At 58.3% G+C, this 8,012-nt stretch overlaps 1 protein-coding gene across 1 annotated transcript in view; it reads right to left on the bottom strand.

Annotated features, from left to right (window-relative positions):
• Positions 1-7,043, bottom strand: part of TPST2 (tyrosylprotein sulfotransferase 2) — an 11,825-nt gene extending 4,782 nt beyond the window's left edge. The window contains exons 1-3 of the mRNA XM_019538666.1: positions 7,032-7,043; positions 5,348-5,357; positions 1,684-1,751 (exon numbers count right to left, since the gene is read on the bottom strand). The gene's annotated coding sequence lies outside the window, so the exon portion shown is untranslated. The remainder of the gene's footprint in view (positions 1-1,683; positions 1,752-5,347; positions 5,358-7,031) is intronic.
• Positions 7,044-8,012: the final 969 nt, after the last annotated feature.

Genomic DNA, 8,012 nt, shown 5'->3' with positions numbered 1-8,012 from the left:
GCGCCTGACCCTGGCAGCTTGAACCCTGGGCAGGCTGGGCATCTCGGACCAACACAGGGCTCCTTCCCCAGCCCGGGGGTGGGTCCCTTCCATCAGCCTGGGAGCCCACGGCCGGGTCTGATCATCCCGCGATGGGGAGAGCCAGGTAGTTCTGGTGCATGGGGGAGACAGGGGCTTGCAGCCTTCCCTCTCTCCACCTGCTCCCACAGACCAGGTGAGCTGTTGCTCCCCCAAAGCTCCCTGACCCGGCTTTCCCTTGCTGCCTGCTTCCCCAATGAGACGCTTCAGTGCATTTTACTGCTATAAAAACTCACGACCGCAGGAAAGAACAGCCCAAGCCCTTTCCGCTTGAAAGCCCAGGGGCTGGTTGCAGCAGAAGCTATGACCAAGTCAACTCCACCCTGCCATGAATCATCCTCCAGACTGACCTGACCCTGCTCCCCACCAGGGGCCTTCCTTTGTCCCCTGCGAGCTCCCGCTGCTCAGCTGCAGGTTGCTGGGCGGTTGTCCCCAGGCTTGCTGGGCCCTGTTCAAGCTGGCAGGCTGCCCCCCGCACCTCCCGCCCTGCCTGCAGGCTCAGCACAGGTTTTGCAATCCTGCCCCAGGTCCCTCGCAACTTCTGGATTGCGTAAGAGTGGAAGGAGGGAAGGGGAACTCTTTAACGAGCCCTCATCAGCAGGAAGGAGAAACCCGTCGTCCTCCTCCAGAGGCCCTTAATGAAAGGAGGCATTTAGCCGGATCCAAGCAGACAGCCCCCGGCACAGGCAGCGCATTCGTTTGCTTTCCGTCTCCTGCCGGGGAGGGCATCAGCTCTGTCAACAGCAGCTGTGCAGGGTGCCCTGCCTCTGCTGTCCTTCGTCCAGCTCGGGCTGTGCATAGCGCTGCCCTGGGGACCCTGGAGTGTAGCCAGAGCCACCCCAAGGACGAACAAACCTGCCCCTCCAACTTCTCCCCCCACCTTGCAAGCCTCTGGCACCAGCCGCACTTACAGCCCAAACCAAGAGGACTGCGACCCTCCTGGCCACGGAGCAGGGAATCAGCTGAGACCATCTGATTATACGGAGGATATTTCATGCCTAAGGGGGAGGAGAGGAGACTGCAGTGCACTGCCTTAATTGAACAGGCACTACAAAGACACGGGTCTGGTGTGCTGGGAGCCTACCCAGAGCCGCTGCTAAACTCAAGATGCTTTTGGTTACAACATGCAATCTCCCTGCTGAGGGCCCTGGGAAGAAGGGTTCCCCTCCGGCCACGGGGCGTCTCGAGGATGTGACTCTGGGCAGACAGCCCACCAAGGGCTGCCAGACCCACCCACCGCCACTGATGCACGGTCCCTGTCTGCACTCACGTGCAGCCCTGCTCCATGCCCCGGGGACACGCAACCGCGGCAAGCTGTGGGACAAACTCCTGCAGCCGGAGCAAAAACCGAGGGCTGGCTCTGAAGAAAGCAGCTGTGAGCCAGCAATGCAGTGGGAAAGCAGCCGTGAGGCTGGAGGACTCCCACGAACCCATGGGAGTTCTCTGCCATTAAAAGCCCCCCTTGATCTGCATTTGGGTTAGATGCCGATATCCGTGAGGCTTGAAAGCCTGCCTGGAACAGCCATAAAATATGAATAGGGCAGAAGTGGATGTGCAGGCAGCTGCATGCAATATTCATCAGCCCGCTCCGCTGGATACACTTACCTTCCCCGGGGAGGCTCATCTCCCTGCCGGCCAGGCCTCTCGCTCAGACACAGACGGCTGGTAAACACCTAGGGGGAGGGGAAAGAAGCCACACCATTGATCTGCTGCAGTATGGCAGGGCCTCACCTGAGCGCCTACTGCTCTTGGTATTCACCCTCCCGGTTGCCAGGCCTCGCGTGCCCTGGCTGGCTGCAAATCATGCATCTCAAAGATCACTGCCCGGCAACAGGCACATGGCCCCACGAGGCAACCCAGCCGGCGGGACTCGGCCCGAGCACCCCGGTGTGCGTGCCTTGTTCAGATGGGCAAGGCAAAGCAAGCCTCGACCCCCAGCACGGCAGGCTGGAGCGTGTTGCACCAGGAGAGATGCCTTGCCGAGTGCTTCTAGCGACTCAGAGCGGCGGGGAGCCACGCAGGGCTGAGACCCCGCTGGGAACAAAGGCAATGGGGAGGCTTCTCCCATGGGGCAGAGCTCTTGCTGGGGACGGCAGGCTCCCAAGGGGAGGCTGACGCCGCAGGATATTTGGGGTTGGATGGAAGTGCCGGTGGCAAGTGCAACCTACGCTCCTCTGGTGCACGGAGGCGCGCAGAGCGGCGCAGCCTGCTCCTGGAGCCCGGGGAGGACGTAGCTGCTGCCAGGTCTCGTGGCCAGCAGGCCAGAGGCCGAGGCACCAGCCAGGCTCCAACACCTTCCCAGCCAAGCCTGGCCTGGCCCCACCTGCTGTTGCAACCGCGCGTCTGTCTCAGCACGTTAGGATCATGGAGCCGAGCGCTCCAGGCAAAGTCAGAGCAACATCAAAGAGTTGGGGCGAGGGGGGAGCCCCTGCGAAGCCGGCCGGATTCCCGGGTTTCAGGACACACCAGCTGCTCCAAGGACCGAACAATGTGGTCCTCACACTGCCTGTGCACATGTGCAGGCACACGCACCTCCCGTTATCCTAGACCCCAGGATTCCCAACGAGCCTGTTTATCCCCGCGAGCTCTCTGCAGATCACGGGGGTGACCCATGCACAGGTGCCGCTTGCAGTAGGGCGCTGGCAGCCCCTGCAGGGTGGCAGGACCCCGCACTTTGGCTGACAGGTCAGTCTCGAGGATGAACAGCCACCACACAGAGGCAGCTTGCAGCCCGCAGACCTGGAAAGGGGGCTCTTCCTCTGGAGACCTCTAGCCTGACTGCCTGAGAGTGCTCCCTGGGCGCTCAGCACCTCCTGCGATGAGGGCTGACCCCTGCCTCAGCTTCCTCCTTTGCACTGGGGGACGGCACTGCTGCCTTTCCGTGGCCAGCCGAACCTGTCTGCAGGGCTTGGAGCTCTCCATTAGCTGACAGCAGCTGTGTGAGCTCATGAAGATCCTCTCTGCAGAGCGAGCTAGCAGCCTGGCAGGAGCTCTCCACCCTACCCCGCAGGCACAGGGCCTCGTCCCCACCCAACAAGACTCAGCTCCAAGCAGAGTTGGGGTTCTCACCTGGAGGGGCCTGAGACCTCAGCTCCCAGGAGCATCCCGCCCCCCGCCGTGCCTGGCACTGCGACTCGTTTGCTGTTCACCGTACTTTACAGCCCCCAGCCCAGCACCGTCTCCTGGAACTGGAGCGAGCATAAAGCGTGAGCTCCTGCACATGCTTACGTGTACACACTTCCTTCCTGATAATGCTTACAGCCTACTGCACTGATAACATAGGCCTCTTTGCAGGCTGACAGCCTGGTAAACAGCAGAGAGGCTCCGGGCACCCCCGGGAGCACAGCACGCCTCAGCACCCTGCTCCGGGCACGGACAAGTGGGACAGAGGAGCCTGTGAGACACAGCTGATATCTGCAAAGGACGTAATGCCCCTGTGAATGGCACCTATGTACAGCCCCAACAAAAGCAGCCTGCTCGGTTCATCAGGAAAAGGGGGGAGCTTCACAGCCCCCTGCCCCGGGCTGCACAGTGAAGCCCTAGAGCTGCATCGAGTGTGAAGCTACCCCAGCATTTAAAACCATCTTTGCTGCAACGGAAGCCCATTTCCTGTGCTGCTGCCACTGCACAGAGACCAACCCATCCCCATCTTCTCTGCACTTTTCTCTCTTGGGAGGCCTATCACCCACCTCAGCCCGCAGCCTCCTCTTCTCCAGGCTGATCAAACCCAGCTCACTTGTCCAACCGCTCCTTGGGGGTGGGGGGTTTCCAAACCTTTGGGTGTCCTTGGTGCTGCCCCGGACTGTCTTCAGTCGGTCCACGTCTCTATTAGAGCGCGGCACTCAGAGCCACGTCAGCATCAAGCAGGGCACAATCATTATCTCCCACGTCTTGCCTCCCACACTCCCACGACACACCCCAGGAAACCGGCCGTTTGCACCAGCGCCGCACCACTGACTTCTTCTCGGCTTGTAGTCCACGGAGATCCCCCAGTGGTTTCCACAGAACTGCTGCCTCCCCCAGCCCTGGCCTGCACCCAGCACAGGACGCGGCCGTGAAAGGAGAATGGAAGTAAGGATGCTCCTGCCGCGACACCCTGCTGCAGAGGACGTCTGGCTCCGTTCAACTTGGCCTGTTCCAAGACCGTACAGTTGAGAAGCTACTGGGGTCACCCTGACTGTGTGAACCTGACCTTGCCCCCGCTCCGCTCCTATGAAACTCATCGCTTTTGCTGCTCACACCCCCTCGTTTGGCAGCTTCCTTCCTGGCAGAGCTTCCCATGGCTCTTCATTTTGCTTCCACTTCGCCCAGCTATTGTCTGGTCCAGGGAGCCCACTTGCAGAAAGCAGATCTCAATACCATTACAGATGTCGAGCTGGGGTCCCTTCTCCTCTCCCCTGGTCGGGTGATGTCCTCCTGTTGTCTTGGAGCCGAAGCCTTCATCTCAGAAGCCATGCACTGTCCTAACGGGTTCGATAAGGTGCATGTTTTTGCAGGTCACCAGTTTTGGGGGGTCAGTGGAGCAGAAGGGGGTATCTGGCCTGCATAAAACGCCACACCTCCTTCTCCTGCGGTGCCCAGAGACCTGGCAGTCTCAAGTGACTTCTCATCCATCAGTCGCCCAAGTGCACCTTGTGTGTCTGCTTTAAGGGACATGGCAGCTCTCTCCAGCATTCAAAGCTCTGCAGTCATCTCCCCACCATGTCTTTATAGCTTTGTTTTCAAATCAGGCAGAGCCCACAACCTTTTCTTAAATTGTATTTTATTTTTAAGAAGGGTGCTTTCCTTGTCATTGTTTTAAGTCCAGTTCCTATTTTAGCTGCTCGTAAAGTGAGAACACCTCCCTGTTGAAATGATCTTGCCTCTTGGTATGCTTGGTTTTGCCAAGAGAACCAGAGAGTCCACGATAGGATTATTTCCCCTGGAGACCTCCTCTCCTAATCCCCCCATGCAATTGAGGGACCCCTCTTGCAATTGAGGCACACAGGAAATTTTATTTCCGCTTGTGAATACATTGCAAAAGTAGGTTGCACAGCTCTGGGGTACACAGCACAAAGCCAGCATGCACCAGCTTCAAACACTGGAGCCTGTTGCTAAGAAATATCTGAAAGGTAAAATCCAGAGCCAAGAAGAACGTTCACAGCCGAATGCCCTCCAAGCACTCCCCACATCCCCAGGAGAGGCCAGTCAAGGACCCGCGAACAAAGCCAGGCTGCTTTAACAGGGTTTAAATCAAATCAACAAAGATCTGATGGACATTTTACACCACCACTGTCCTGCTTGCTTATCACCTGGGGGCAGCTGTGATTAGAAAAGCATTTCATTATCTGCTTAATGCCAAAAGGTTTCGGAAATTATAGAAGCCCCGCCAACTCGCAGCACCCTCCATTCGAGGAGGCCAGGCAGCGACACCCGGGCAGCGCTCGGGAGATGGTGCCAGCATAATTTCTGACCTCTCCTCGGTGCGGGCTGTGAGCAGGCTGGTTCCTGCCAGCCGTGCTGTGAATGAAAGCACCTGCAATTAAAAACCTGCTAGCAGAGGCCTGGCGTGGAAGAAGCAGCCCCAAAGAAACCGGACTAAGCTGTCACACCCAGCTCCGCAGGAACCAGTCGAACCAGACCCTCATCTCTTCCCACGCCTCCTTCCCAGAGGAGTTGCTTCCTTGTGAAATGCACTGTGAGGCTTTCCAAGGGCAGCGTTCAGCGAGGAACAAGCATCTGTTGATGCAACAGCTCGTGGCGTTCTCGAGCAGGTTCATCGCATGAGCTCGACGAAAGGCCCTGTGGGTTTCTTACCGTTTCGGTGTGACACCAGCCAAGGCTGGCTGCCTCCTGCCAGGAGAGAGGCAGGTGAAGCAGTTGACGTTCAAAGCCTCTGGGTTGTCATCTCCTTCGTAGCCTTCTTAAAAAAAGGAGCAGGCACTGCGTTACGGACCTAGATGGAGGGAACCCAGCAGATGCGAGTGTGGGGCAGTCCGATAACATGGCCTGTCAGCCAGTCTCCGAAGCAGACACACGGGCCACGGCCGTCTCTTGCCCTCGGCGCTGGAGCCAGCGTGTGGCCCCTAATGCTGGGGAAGTCACTGATACCTGCATGTCCCTGCTCAGGTGGTGGCACCAGTCCCAATCCTCCCTGCCCCCCGTTCCCGAGAATTCAGGCAGCTCCGAGATTTCTGGGTTTGCTTTGCAGACAGGATCCTGGAGCAGGAAGCCTGGAGCCACATCTCCGCATGGAGCAAGGCTCTTTCTCACTTGGATGCCATCTACCGAGACAGAAGGAAACATCCTTTTGCCATGCCTTGGGCTCGGAGCGAGCGAGGCAGCCACAACCTGGGAGCTTTTCCAGAGCCATCCTTGTCCCAGAGTGGCATGCCGCTTGCTTTCACCTGATGCAGGTTTGTTTGCAGATCCAGCCACCCCTGGGAAGCGGTAGCAGCCAACCGGAGAGAGCAGCAAGTGTCCGAGAGGGCAGGGCAGGGTTCATGACCCTAGAAACACTCTAGAATGACAGTCCAGGGAGAATTTTTCCAGACCAAAGGGACCGTGGAGACACGGGAGTCTCCATCCTCATCCCACTGCATACAAGCAGCCGACCCCGCACTCCTCCATGGCCGCCCCAAGGAAGGGACGGCTGCTACCGCAATCCCCTGGGTTAACCGATGAGAGTGATGGGTGTCCCGGGGCAGGATGCTGGCGCCATGAGAGAAGCATCCATCTGGCAGGCCAACTGTATCCCGGGTGCAATCGCAGCTCTACCGAAGCCCCCGGCCCTGCTCACATTCCCCAGCCAGAGTTACTAGCCCAATGCAAAAGCGTCCACTGCTGCACATGCAGCAAAAGCTCCCGTTGTCGCCCCCACGTCCTCACTGCTCCGCAGCCAGCAAGAAGTGCAGGGCAGGCCTCAGATGGCAACGCCTGAGCTCCAGGAGCACTATATTTATACTGAACGGGACCTGCTGCTGCTACGAAACCCGGTGGGAAACCCGCTGTCCGCAAACCCTGAACCGGCACCAGCCTTGGCCATCGGCTGCTGAGTCCATCACCGAAGATGACCCTGGGAGACATGTGGCCATCGCACAGCCAGACGCGGTGATCCCTCAGCCAAGAACCCTCTTGCCCTTACAAGCCTGCGCGGCACATGATGGTCTTTACCATGGGCAAGCACCTGTGCCAGGAAACCCCAAGGCCCAGTGTATGCTGCACTGTTAAAGGAGAAACACGGCAAACCCAAGACACGCTTGCGCAGAGCCTGTGTGAATTCAGAAATGGGGAAATGATTCACAGCAAAGCCACCCAGACGGGGCTACTATAAAAAACCTTTGGCTCGGTCTTAGGCTCTGCAGAGACAGAATTCGAGAAATGAGGAACCAAGGAAAAGTCCCAGTGTCTCGTTTCTGTCATTCCCACCTCATTTTTGAGGCAGAGGGGTGGTGATAATTTATGCCCTGTGATGACAAGGAGGAAAGAAATCAGGAGCGAGCCTAACCCGAGGCTAAAAGAGGACAAACCATGGGTCTGACTCGCATCCTTCTCACTCCTCGTATCCACCACAAAGCAATGGCTGGAGCAGTGACTCAGCCCGGACCCCGGGCACAAAGCCTTCTGGAAATCCCATTCAGGAGGAAGATGGTTGCGCATCTGTGCAGGGAAACCCCCCGAGGACACAGCTGATGCCGAGGATGGAGGTACGTTTCCCATCCCCTTGCTGGGAGCCCAAGCCGACAAATCGGAGAGAAACAGCGAGACCCCCCAACCATGCAGAGCTGGTGCTGGCTCACTCCAGTCACCCCTTTACTCTCCCCGTTTTTACCCCAAACCTTCCCTCGCTGCTCGCCACCGCATGGGATGCTAGCACCAGATGCAGGCTCCTGGGATCAGCAAAGTCACCACTGGCAAAAGCGCTTTGACCTGTGCCAACATCTCCTCCCAGTGCC

The sequence above is a fragment of the Crocodylus porosus genome, unplaced genomic scaffold (genome assembly GCF_001723895.1).
Source record: "Crocodylus porosus isolate Cpor-Errol unplaced genomic scaffold, CroPor_comp1, whole genome shotgun sequence".
In the NCBI taxonomy this organism is placed as follows: Eukaryota; Metazoa; Chordata; order Crocodylia; family Crocodylidae; genus Crocodylus; species Crocodylus porosus.
Note: the sequence above shows the minus strand (reverse complement) of the source record. Positions and strands in the feature narration are given on the sequence as shown.